The sequence below is a fragment of the Pleurodeles waltl genome, chromosome 1_2 (genome assembly GCF_031143425.1).
Source record: "Pleurodeles waltl isolate 20211129_DDA chromosome 1_2, aPleWal1.hap1.20221129, whole genome shotgun sequence".
Classification (NCBI taxonomy): domain Eukaryota; kingdom Metazoa; phylum Chordata; class Amphibia; order Caudata; family Salamandridae; genus Pleurodeles; species Pleurodeles waltl.
In genome coordinates this window covers 862,985,657-862,999,842 of record NC_090437.1, presented here as the reverse complement: position 1 = coordinate 862,999,842, position 14,186 = coordinate 862,985,657, and positions in this window count along the sequence as shown.

The window sequence follows — 14,186 nt, the reverse complement described above, 5'->3', positions numbered from 1 at the left end:
TTAGAAGCAAAATAGTCGAGAGCCTCAGCTAAATAATGCGTGTTAGATGCAAGTTGCCGACCAGCAATAAACCCATTCTGATCAGTGTGCACCAGTTTAGTAACAACCCTATTGAGCCTGTTCGCCAGAAGTTTGGTGATGATTTCATAATCTGTTTTTAACAAAGAGATTGGATGATATGCATTAGGACCTTCCTTGTCCTTGTTTGTTTTAGGAAAGCTGACCACATTCCCAGAATACCAAGTGTTGGGGATCGGCTCACCCTTCAGCAAACCATTAATTAAAGACAGAAAGTCACCTATAAATATATCGATGAAGCTTTTGTAAAATTCAGGCGAGAAGCCATCAGGTCCACAGGCCTTACCCATGGGGAGATTCTTAACAAACTCAAAAAGTTCCGACTTTGTAAATGGCTGCCATAGAGCCTCACTATCTTCATCCGCAAGAGTATGGATGTCTAAATTCCCCAAAAAATCCCTAATAGCCACATGATCAATATCCTGGGTTTCGCTATAAACTAGCCTATAGTGTTCTAACATAATTTTTTCCACAACTCTGGGGTCTGTATACCTAATCCCGGATATAGGACACCTCAATGCAAGTATCCTATTATTAGCAATTTGATCTCGAGCTTGCCAGGCCAAGAATTTACCTGTAAAATGACTCTCTTCATATGCTTTCTGTCTATTAGTCTTATATCCTATGTCAACCCTCTTGAGGAAACTTTCAGACAAAGCCCGTTTAGTTAATACAAAAGAGTTTCTATTATTTTCCGTGGGAGCCTGCACATAGATAGCCAAACTCCTCTGTACTGTTACTTCCAAAGCCCTAGCCTGCCATCTTTGATAGAATTTATCTGCTGCCCCCTTGACAATTACTAAACCCCTGAAAAAGGCCTTAAATGCGTCCCAGACCATGGCTGGAGTAGAAGACCCCCGATTACTTTCAAATCATTTTTAATTTCGACTTTGGAGGCCTGTACCCAACCCTTCTCATGAAGAAGCTGCTGACTGAACACCCACCTTCTAGGTTTGGGCACAGAATGGTCTGGAGGAAGGAATATTTCCAATGCTAGGGTGACATGGTCGGATAAGTCAGAATGGCTCACTGACTGATTCTTAAAGCGCAATAATTTTGTTATTAAAAAACGGTCAATGCGAGAAGCGTCCTTGAACCGGCTGAAAACGCATGTGTACTCTCTCTAATTTGGAGCACTTATTCTCCAAGGATCACATAGCATCAACACTTTGATGTAGTCTTTAAAGATCTTAAAAATCTTAGCGACTTTAGGTTTGTGCTGTTTTTTACCTTTAACAGTAGAATTAAAACATGGATTCTGCAAAAAATTAAAATCCCCACCAATAATAATTTTGCCTGAAAGTTGCAGCAGGGATTGAAAGAGTTCCAGAAAAGGGCCTCTATCATCTATCACGGGTGCGTAAAAACTGACAAAAATAAATCTCTCTTTGACAATTAGGCAATGTACCCAGCACCATCGCCCAGCAGGGTCGGCAAGAAAATCGAGTACCCGAGCTCCAAGATTCTTAGCTAAAAAAACGCTACACCTCTATGAGCAGCTGGGGGTGCGGCAACAGCCTTATAATCAGCCAAATTTTTCCAACATATTGAAGCCAGTTATTTGTTTAACAGGGATATGAGTTTCTTGTAATAGGATAACAGAGGGGTACAGAGCATTTACCCTATCCTCAATAACAGCCCTTTTTCTACGATTGTTTAACCAATTAACATTCCAGGAATCTATTTTTAATGTGGAGTTTAACCTTGCCATTAACTTTTTACAAAGAATTGCCTAAATATTAAGTGATCAGGAACCACCAAAAAGCGTGAGCCGAAGTCTGGATCAGATGACATTATCCGCACCAGAGACTTAGTAATTCTACATTGTAAATACCTATATTTTAGTCTGAAAATAAAGGATCTTGGAACCCTAGCCCCCTCCCCCGCCCGTCTCCCTACGTCCCTACTCTACCCCTTGGGTGGCCGACACCTGGGGCCCTCCCGTCTGGGAGATCCAGGGCCGGCCCCCACCCCCTGACTCCCTTTTTCCCTAATCAGGTACCTTGACGTGGCACCCTAATGCCATTGACTACAGAGAACTGGACAGTAAGTGCCATAATAATAACGCTAAACGTGACACAATCCTCCCTTCCCGGAAAGTCTCAACCCTCTAAGTCCCTGATGCATGCTCCTTCTTTCATACATATTTAGAATTTTTGTTCAAGTTTTCCCCTCCCTGACCTCCCCCTGCCCCTTGTGATCTATCAGAATTCTGAATTGAGTGCAAAAGAGTTTTAGCAGCTTCCACTGTGTGGATCAAATTAGAGTGTCCCTGAAAAAAAACTTTTAGTTTAGATTGTTGCACGAGTCCAGCCGGAGCTCCGGCTTTTTGAAATGCGGGGATCATCCCCTTCAGTTCTCTTCTCCGGTGTGCGGCAGCAACTGACATATCCGAAAAGATTTTAAAGGCGTAGTCGCCGGGGATCTGATGAATTTTACTCTTGATTGCTTGCTGTAAAATACATTCCTTAATACGGAAATCGCCAAAGTTGACGAGCACAGTTCGAGGATACTTTGCGTTGGATGGCTGTACTGCAGGGACCCGATGGGCCCGCATAATAGTGAGATCCAAAAGTTTATCCTTTGGTTCTGAAAGAACATTCTGTAAAACAAGATCGGAGATTAAATCTGTGAGAGTCTGACCATTTTCACGTCCTTCTGGAATACCCGTAAATCTCAGATTAGACCTATGTGAGCGATTCTCTGCATCGTCTAGCCGAGTCTGTAAATCTACAAGATTGGCTTGACATTTAGTGACTGACGGATCTAAGGAAGAGCGTGAATCTTCCAAATCGGATACTCATTGCTCTACATCTTTAATGCGTGAATTAAATTGCCGAATATTGCCAGATATTAATTTAATTGCGACTCCGTTTTCTGATTTGCTTCTTCTTGGGAGATTTTCAGAGGCCTGAGTTCCGCTAGAATTTGAAGGAGCAAGTTTTCTGAGGAAGTGCCAATGCCTGTCTTGGCTCGATATTCCTGAGATGAATGGCACGCTTGTGAGTTCTGCTGGTCTCAAATCTCCTGAGGGGGCTCGATTGTGCTGGTATTCGTAAGGGACCCCATAACAGTATTATTTCCAGCAATATGGGCAAGGCCACAGAGTACACTGGAGGAAGAACTGTCCACCTGGGAGGCAGAGATGGCGTTGTTAGTTGACTAGGAGACTACCTCTTTTGAGCCCCTTCCCATCCCTCCACTAAACAAGGGATATAACTGTTTTGGATGCAGAGTAAGTGCAGACATGTATTTATTTTCAAGAATACATGGTACTTTATGTTAAATGGGCAGGACCCTGTTATTCCTTGGGTATATTACATCTGTGGGAGAAATGCTCATTATCGTCTCCCAAGGGTATGGTATGAGATTTGTTATTTGGGAGTTGTATTCCCAAGGATTTATAAATTTGACAGTTTCAATGACACACATAATTCGAATGAATTGCAGAGACCAAGATCATAAAGGAAAACTTATTCTGAAATAATTGGGGATATATTTGGAGCAATTATTCCTTCTGTAGAATTTGTTCTGAATGCTTTGAAAATTAGATAGTTGTCTACTATCATAAATTACATGCTAACTGATTTTCCTGGAGCTCGAATGTTAATGGATACTGAAATGTCTGCTGTCCGTTCTATGGTTCTTTAGAATCGTCTTGTGTTAGACATTCTTTAAGCAAAGGAAGGTGGAGTCTGCATGATGCTGCAAAAAAAACATTTTTGTACTTCTATTTCAGACAATAGTAAAGGAATTAGAAATTGTATTAAGAACTTGACAGAATCAAATTCAAACATAGAAGATCTGGAAGAGCTAGGGGTTAGGGAAAATGTTGGCAAAGGTGTTATAAAATTGAAAAATTGTCTGGCTAATCTTGATAAGGGTAGTGTGGGAAACATATTGAAACAATTATTAATTGTAGCTGAATGTGCCATCTGTCTGATGTAAAAAATTGTACATACTGATTAAAAGACAAAAGATGAACAATGAACAGAGGAGGGAAGAAATTAAACTAGAGAAAATGAGATGCAGATATTTTTATGTTTTGAGACAAACTGAAAACTTGAGAAAACTGGGAAACACTAGGGCCCTCATTCTGACTTTGGCGGGCGGCGGAGGCCGCCCGCCAAAGTCCCGCCGGCAGAATACCGCTGCGCGGTCAAAAGACCGCAGCGGTTCTTCTGCGTTTCCCGCTGGGCTGGCGGGCGACCGCCAGAAGGCCGCCCGCCAGCCCAGCGGGAAACACCCTTCCATGAGGATGCCGGCTCCGAATGGAGCCGGCGGAGTGGAAGGGGTGCGACGGGTGCAGTAGCACCCGTCGCGATTTTCAGTGTCTGCATGGCAGTCACTGAAAATCTTGGTGGGGCCCTGTTACGGGGGCCCCCCGACACCCCATACCGCCATCCTCTTCCTGGCGGCCAAAACCGCCAGGAACAGGATGGTGGTATGGGGCTCGGAATCCCCATGGCGGCGCAGCAAGCTGCGCCGCCATGGAGGATTCCCCAGGGCAGCGGAGAACTGGCGGTACACCGCCGGTTTTCCGTTTCTGACCACGGCTGTACCGCCGCGGTCAGAATGCCCAAGGGAGCACTGCCAGCCTGTTGGCGGTGCTCCCGCGGTCGTTGGCCCTGGCGGTTTTTACCGCCAGGGTCAGAATGACCCCCTAGATATTGAAGAAAAACTAAACTTTGAAATGACTGACATAAGTGGTAATACAAGTATTAATAAGTATATTTTGTGACGACATATATTGTCATCAGAGGTGGGATTGCGGGAGCGTAAATATAATTAATAAAAGTGTGCTACTAAAATTAAGTTTAAAATGTGAAATAATTAAAATGAGTGTTTTAGAAAACATGTTTGACATAATAATAAAATAACTGTCAAATAAAATATATTTTGTGTGTGCATACTTAAATGCACTAAAAGTATTATTGGTTTAAATATTATGAAATTATTTATACTGCATATTTTAGAATTAGTTTTTTAAAGGTTTCATGTTAGAAAAATGAAGCAGCAATGTTTAAAATGCTAATGTTGTGAAATTATTTTTCTAAGTATCCTGTGATTTGATTTAGCACTGTGGAAGGTTTTCTTCTTTTGTTGTAACATTTTTGTGGCTTCCTGAAGATAACATGTACTCATGAAACAAAGACTTACTGACTTTCTGAATAGGCTTATGAGTAATCTGTAATATTTGTGTTTTTTATGCAGAAACTGGTGATGGCAGTGGGAGATGATGAACCAATGGTGAATGCAGAAAATTAAGAAAGGTTACAGCTGTGAACGTGGAGAAAATTTAATATGCTCTGACCTAAGGCACCCTATAAACTGACCGAGAGAGATTTATCTTCTTGTTTTCTAGGAGTTTAATATAACAGAATTAGGTGATATGAATGTAGGCAGATCCTTTCTGTTCCTGGCTGTGTTCAGATGTGCTTTTATTATTGCTAGAGTAATAATGTGCTATGTGTTAGCTTTCTGTCACTCACAGTTGAGATGCATTAAGGTCAAACATTACTGAACTGACCAGAAGGTGCTCCACTAATGAAGACATCATTGCCTGTTGATCCATTTAGGAGAGGTATGACCAAATATGCAATTATTTTTCTTTTCTTACAGATTTTTATGTTTCTTCCTTTAGAATGCATGAAGCCCAAACATGCTTATCAGAATAGAGTAATAGCTAAGGATGCCACGCGTTAATTTGACTGTTCTATATAAATTTGCTGTAAACAATTCATCTGCAATAACTGAATGTATACTGTATCTATCATTTATTTGCTATTGGTGTTATTCTGTATGGTGGTTCTTGAATGCTTAATTATAAATATTCTGTCCAGACTGAGATTCTTTAGAAGATTCGGTCAGCCTGTGTTATTCATGTATTTTTATCATTTGGCCTTGCATTTGGTTTACATGACCTTAGCATTGTTAATCTAAAGGGCATCAAATGTCTGAACTTTACTAAACTGGTGTGGTGAGTCATGGCCAGATGGGTCATGGTGGTATAAGTTACTGACTCTATATATGAAAAGTGAAGTTTATTGATTTGATTTCATTGTTGTTAACCATCTAACACCCATCTGAGTCCAAAGGTCTTTGTAGACCTCAAAGGATAATTAATGGTTACCCTATACGTGCCACCTTATAAATAAATTATCAAAAGACATATAAGGCTAGACACATCCACACCTGTGATAGGTATTCAATTATTCAACTATATGTTTTAAAGAGGATAAAGGAACACGATTGTTTTAGAAATTAATGGTACACCATGTTCTAGTGTCAAAACTAATGTAGGTTTGTTGGGATGACAATGTCCACTACATAGCAAACAGGTGTTTTCCCCTGCCCTGAGAATCCATCAGCATGTGAAGCATGTATCCTGACTTAAATTTTTGCCCTGTCGTCATGTTAATATCCATGTATGGAGACGCCTAGGCCTGTTCCTGACAAATCAAGATCCAGAACTGTCCTTGTACTGTGGAAGGGTGCACCAAGCTTGCCCTCATAGTTGACAGTGAACAACTGTCACTGTCCTATCTGTAAGTACATTTTGTTAATTTGTAATGGGGCAAGTCCTATTTATCTTATGTCAGTGTGACTGTGTTCTACTAGTCCCTCTTGTGTATTGTTCAGTTGTTATGTGAAACCCAGAACTTTGAGCTGACATTCCATGTGCATGCCATGTGCATGTACAATGGGTACATGACACATAACATTTAGTAGAAATCTGTGAGTGTGTTTGTCTGGGTGCTGAAATCAGCTGGCTCAGTTTGCAGAGCTGTAATAGGATGGATCCCAGGACACCAGTGACAAACTATCTCAAACACCGCAGTGGTGGCCCAAGTGCCCTGTCTGCACTGTCCCTCACCCTTCTCCAAGAACAGAGTCTACCCCAAACAGTTATTGGATATTATTTTAATCGTGTGAACTAGACATTGTCAATGGGGCAGACAAGATAACTATTATGCAATTAAGATCGAATGGGGGCAAACCCATAACTGCAATGGCTTTGAAACCGTACATTTTACTGCAAACTGAATGATCATAAGGTAATCATATTCATGCACATGTAAGGTTGCAAACTAGATAAGCAACTGAGTGGCATCACATGCCTTACATTGTGCAGTGATGAAATACCTACAATGTTCTTGCATTGTCCACCTCTGGATAAAAACATGCAGGCTCTTGAAGAAAATGAGCAGCGTTCCTCGAAAATGATGTTCTAGATCAGTAAAATGAAACAATATGCAGCACAACCTTTTTCAACAGATTTAATTAAAAGGAGAATGGAACAACAACCTGTACAACATGTATTTCAGCTACATTTCAATGACTGATAAAAGGACATGTAAACAAGGAATCAATTTACCCTATATATTCCAAAGAATTCCACAAACAGATTTAATGTAGGGAACCCTGAGACCAATATTTATTATAGCCAAGCTTCAATGAGTTTACAAAAAAAGGATGCTATTAATAACAAGGTTGCACACAATTTAACTTTAACTGTGAATGTACGATACACTCCATAATGTAATTTATTCTCACAACAGAAAGAGGAAAGTGCAAAGGATAATCATTAGATTTGTCCTTCCTATCATGGCCTTGGGCATAACAATATTTCAATGCAATACCTTAAAAATGCGTAGGTCATCTTGCATTTTTTAACAAAATCTTCATGTATGAGTGAGACTACTAATTATGCATAAATGCTACAAGATGTTTGTAGCTATCTAACCATTTTATTTTAATGTTTATACTACATCCTACAAACTGAATAGACCCAATACCTGCTCATTGTCGTCATCGAGGCACTAACAGTTAAGGTAGAAACAGAATTGAGGGACTCCACATGTCTGACAGTTACTGAAAGTCTTGCGCTTGTTCTACATCTATATATTATGCATATTTTAAAGTAATTGTGACCTCATTTTAATACCTGGAGCCTGAAAATGGCAATGACAATGAGGTCATTGCATAGAACAGGTAATGACAAATCTGGTATGTAAGTACTAGAAAAGGAAATACTGGGACCTTGGGAATGAAGGAAAAGATTGCAAAAAACAATGTTAGGAATGTAAAGGTAAGTATGTGACTGTTAGTATTTTCCTAATTTAATATATTAATCACAAGTTTTTTTCTGCTCTGCATCATTGGTGGTCCTCCTAGAGGTTAATCACGTGGCCTGTACTCCCCTGTTATCTCAATCCTTTTTTGTGTTTTTCCTTACTCATTGTGCTTTAAAGCCTATGATAAAGATACCTGCATGCCATCTCTTGAGTGTTTTTGCCCCTTCCCTGCCCCAGATAACTACTATGTACAAGCATTCAAACATTCATAAGATGTTCCACAGCCACCTGAAAAGCAGCCCTTCCATCGGGGATATCAAATCCAAATTGCATTTTGTGCCCCTAATGTTTGAGCAAGGGTACATCACCTATTACTGCCATCCTAACTACTTCTTCTGGTGGCTTCCCTCAGTCGGCCTCACTCCTTGGTATCCCTAATTCCTATTAAGCTGCTGATCATCTACACTTAGTATGCATGTATGTCATAGTTATATAGATTAAATATAACCAAAAGGCAGCACTGTGCTCTTCAGAGCCAATTGCAAAGCCACAACCAGTGTGTAATAGGAGGGTTAACTGATATGTGGACTCTTCCTGCATCATGAGCATCTGTTTAAATGGGATTTCTAGTATCCCCACACTAGGTCTTTTGTGAAACCAATTTTGACTCTCAATAGTGGGCCCTCTTGCTCATGAGAGTTTGCTATAGTAACATTCATAGATACTAGAAATGCCCTACACAGCTTTGACGTCTTGTTCAAGGAGATGTCTTGACTAGGAGATTCTGTATCGTACGTTGCTGTGGCCCTTCAACTGCTAGGCCATTTACCCTAAACCTACCCTTCGATCATTTAATTCATGTAAAACTGTCCTACTCACACTACAAATGCAAGTGTTATGAAACAAGCAGACTGTAGCCAATTTGAAATCTGATCCTTAAAGGATCCATGGGTGCTTCTGTGAATGAACCGTTCTTGTTATGAATCATTATCCTGTGCAATTGATGCATTCCTTTACTGTAAATACACGTTTTAATCTATTGTTTGATTGTCATTTATTGTTGAGCCAGTCTGACTCTGGCAGCTACGTTCAAGTCACATAAAAACAAATACATATAAATAAATTAAATACGTATAATGAATTAATTACTGGTAATTCTTATTGCTCTGAATACGCTGTTTCTTGTACCAATACTTACTAACATGATGTGTTTCTACGCTATCCAGGCCCATGTGCCCTAGCCATAACCAATCAAAAGGCTGTTGTGCAAAGAAACCCCGCCCTCCAAATCTCCAATCACCTTTCACCAATCCTAGTGATAAAAGGGCATTGAGCCCAGAAAACATCTTGTATATCCCCAAGCCCAAGATTTCAAGGTGTACATGTTGTGATCCAGGAAGGAACTGGAAAGGCGGGACGTAAGTATTTGTAAGAGAAACGTGATATTCAGAGCAGTGAGAATTACCAGTAAGTAATGAATTCATTACCTCCTCATCCCTTTTTCTCATCCCAATACTTACTGATGTAAGAATATACCAAAGCAAACTCATAACCTGCTCCCCTCCAAAATACAAATGCGACAAACTCTGGATACTGCAGAAACAACAAACCAGAAGGCATCAGATAGGAGAACAAGTCGATCACTGAGTAACAGCTGCCAAAACTTGAGACCCAAAGGACAAAGACTCCATCACATCCAACCTGTAATGGGAGACAAAGGTAGACGGAGAATCCCAAGTGGCCGCTTGACAAATGCCCAACAGGAAAACGGCTTGAGCCTCCACCCAGGAAGGTGCCATGCACCTTGTTGACTGCCCCTGAACACCACCAGGCAAACAGACATGCTGAGAATCATATGCCAGGGAAATCAAAAAGCAAATCCAACAACTCAAAGTAGGCGTAGAAGCCTTCCGACCATGACAGTAGACACCAAGGTTCACAAATAGGCTCTCACACAAACGAAAATCCTTGGTGCAAGAATAATTGATTGTCACAGCCCTCAACTCATCCAAAGTGTGCAAGGCAACCTCTTAAGGAGTAGCAGGTGCTGGAAAAAAAGAAGGCAGAGTGATCTCCCAGTGATGGTAAAAAGAGGAAACAACTTTTGGGAGAAAGCCAAGACATAAGTGAAGGACCAACTGGTCAGAAAAAACCTGCAAATAAGGAGGCCAGTTTGACAAGGAATCCAGCTCACCAAACGTCTGTGCAGAAGTATTGGCTACCAAGAAAAAAACTTTGAAAGAAATAAATTTCAAACACTGTCCAGGGGCTCAAAGGGAGGAGACTGAAGAGCTCTATGGACCAGAGGCAAGTCCCAGGCAGGAACCACAGAACGAACCTGAAGCTTCAGCAAAGAAAACCTCTTAAGAAGACGTGAACCCAAAGGAAGGAGGTCAAGAATACCAAAAGGCGAGTGGATCGCTTAAATAGCCGTCCATTGGACGCTCAATGCAGAGACATCCAAGCCCTTCTGGAAAACATTGTGAAGGAACTGAAGGGCCAAGGAGGCAGGTCAAGTGACAGGAACTAAAGACCGATTCATGCACGATTGTACAAAGGAAGACCAATAATGAGCATAAGCTTTCCTGGTCAATCCCTTCCGAGAGGTCTGAATGGAAGCAGGCACCAATGAGGAAAGACAATGCAACATCATAACCCCCCTTTCAAGACCCATACCATCAAACACATCTGGCAGCAAGTGGCTTTGGGAAGAACGGGCATCTGAAGGGGCATGGGTAGAACAGGATCTACTTTGGCGCTGCCTCCATGAGCCTCAACAGAGGGAACCAACCCATAAGAGCCCAATAGGGTGCCACCGAAATAAGAGACTCTTAGACTTTTCATCATTGCCGTGGTCTCCCTTAATATTTTGCCTCTGTTTCCCAGGTTGTTGATGTGTGCTGGACTCTGATTTTGCTGCTTTTGTTACTCTGGGCACTTTACCACTGCTAACCAGTGCTACAGTGCAAGTGCTTCTTTACAAAATGTGTATGTGATTGATTTATCCATAAATTGGCATATTTGATTTACTAGTAAGTCCCTAGTACAGTGCACAAGAGGTGCCAGGGCCTGTAAATCAAATGCTACTAATGGGCCTACAGCACTGGTTGTGCCACCCACATAAGTAGCTCTGTAACCAGGTCTCAGACCAGCCACTGCAGTGTCTGTGTGTGCAGTGTTAACTGTAAATTCGACTTGGCAAGTGTACCCACTTGCCAGGCGTAAACCTTCCCTTTTCCTACATGTTAGACACCCCTAAGGTAGGCCCTATGTAGCCCCAAGGGCAGGGTGCTGTGTATGATTAAGATAGGACATATAGTAATGTGTTTTATATGTCCTGACAGTGAAATATTGCTAAATTCGTTTTTCAATGTTGCAAGGTTTGTCCCTCTCATAGGTTAACATGGGAGCTACCTTTAAATCTGATTAAAGTGCAGATTCCCTTTGGGAGCGGATGGACATTTGGAGTTTGGGGTCTCTGAGCTCACAATTTAAAAATACATCTTTTAGTAAAGTTGATTTTAAGATTGTGTGTTTGAAAATGCCATTTTTAGTAAGTGAGCATTGTCTTGCTTATACCACTTCTGTGACTCTCCCTGTTTGTGGATTCCCTGTCTGGGTCAGTTTGACAGTTGGGCTGGTTGCACCTCACACTAGACAGTGACACAAAAGGAGCTGGGGTGTAGTCTGAATTTCCTGATGAGCCATCTGTGCTAGGAGGGAGGGAAGAGTGGTCACTCACACCTGAAAGGACTGTGCCTGCCCTCACATAATGCAGTCTCCAACCCCCTGGTGAGTGTCTGGGGCCTGGCCTGGGCAAGGCAGGATTTCACATTCAAAATAGAATTTGCTTAGAAGTAGGCCTACTTCAAAGGAGAAATTGGATATAAGAAGGTCGGCCAAAACCACAGACTTTAGAACACTTCTGGAAACCAAGAGGAACCTCTGCATGGAGAAGAGCTGAGAAAGAACTGCCCTGCCTATGACTGTGCGTTATGGAGCTATCCTGCAGTTGCTGCTTCTGCCAGAGTAAAAAGGGCAAAGACTGGACTTTGTGTGCCTTCCATCTTGTGAAGATCGCCAAGGGCTTGATTTAGAGCTTGCCTCCTGTTGTTTGAAGTCTCAGGGAAAGCAAAGACTTCTCTCTGCCAGCACCTGGAGTCTCTGGAGAGACTCCTACTCTGCTAAGTGGTGCCCATCCAGTTCCTGGGACCCTGAAAGGAGAAGCTGGCAGCCTAAGAGGATGAAATCCATGCACAGAACTCCGTGCAGGGAAAAGAACGACCCAACTCCGATCTGCGGGTTGGGAATTGACGCACCGCCGGCTCCGTGGTTGAAAATTGATGCTCGCCTGTAATGCGACCAAAGAAACAACGCACGGAGCTGGAGAAATGATGCGCAGGATCGCTGACGGAGGCTGGGAGATTGCAACCCACAAAGTGTGGTTTTCGGATCATCGTGCAGCTGGATTGCCGACGCAAGCACCGCTGGGCATGTAAAAACAATGCAAGGCCTGCCAGGACCTGAGAGTGCTGACCGGATCGGCGCATCGCTCTCCTGCGGAGAGAAGAAACAAAGCGCCCGACCCGATGTAAGGAGAAATGACGCAAGGTCTCGCTCCTGAGTGAAATCGACACATCGTAAGCCCTTTTTTGGCTCACAGTCACCCATGCAGGGTTATTTTTGACGCATCCAAGGTACATTTGCACGCTAACAGTGTTAGTGTGTGTTTAAAACTACATGAAGACTCTTTTGCTTTTTAATTGATAACTTGACTTGTGTATTGTGGATTTTTGTCATTTTAGTCTTGTTTTGCTTAGATAAATATTTTCTATTTTTCTAAACCTGTGTTGTGTCATTTTGTAGTGTTTTCATTTAAGTTACTGTGTGTGTTGGTACAAATACTTTACACTTAGCACTCTGAAGTTGAGCCTACTGCTCATGCCAAGCTACCAGGGGGTAAGCAGGGGCTAGCAGAGGGTGATTCTCTTTTACCCTCCCTAGAGTGAGGGTCCTTGCTTGGACAGGGGGTAACCTGACTGCCAACCAAAGACCCCATTTCTAACAAAGACCGACTCCTTTCGAAGCCTGGCCAACAGTTTGGGCAGAAGAGGGAATGGACGAAAGGCATACAGAAGCAGCTCTGGGGACCTGGGTAAACACAGGGAAGGAGGGAATTGGCAGCAGAAAATATCTGGAGCCAGAGAGAATTTGAGGGAAGAAGTGAAAACCCTGTGGAGCCTGTCTGCTAGAACATTGTCCTTCCCCCAAATATATGTTGCTGAGATGTATAGAAGGTGAGACTCTGCCCAACTCCCCACCTGAAAAGCAAGAGAGGCCAGAGATCCAGACTCCATCTCTGACTGCCTGTTGACATAAGATTTGTCAATAGTACTGTCCGTCCTCACCAGTACCACCTGATTAGCCGACAAAGGAGAAAAATGCAGGAGCGCCAGAGAGATCTTCTTCAATTCTCTCTAGTTTGAAGAGAGCCTGCTGTCCTGAGGAAACCATTGTCCCTGAACAGAAAGGTCGGCCACAGAAGCAGCCCAGCCTAGTCTGCTGGCATTGGTGTTAAGCACCCTGTGAGGGGACAGGGCAAGAGGGAAGCCCCTTGCCAGGATTGAGCCTCCACTACAGCAACTGCCAGATGCTTCAAGAGATAGGCACAAGATACTCCAGCGGAAGTAGACATGTCACCCAATGAGAGATGAGATGGTGAACTGGAGGACTGAAATGCAGCCAAGCCCAAGGGACAACAAAGACGCAGGATGTCCAAAAGAAAAAGAGAAAACAATGAAAAAGGCAAACCAGGAGGCAGCTGGAAGCAAAATAGGGGAGCAAGAAAGGCAACCTACCATATGACCCTGAAGACGCAGCCAGTCTTGAGCTGTCGTCACTTCCTTCTTGCCCAGAGCGAGGAGAAGATTGCATAACCTCCGTACCCAGTCCGGAGGAAGGCTGACCAAGCCGTCTGCCATCTGAAAATGGGGCCAGATGAACTATAGATCCTGCATAGGTGTCAGAAGT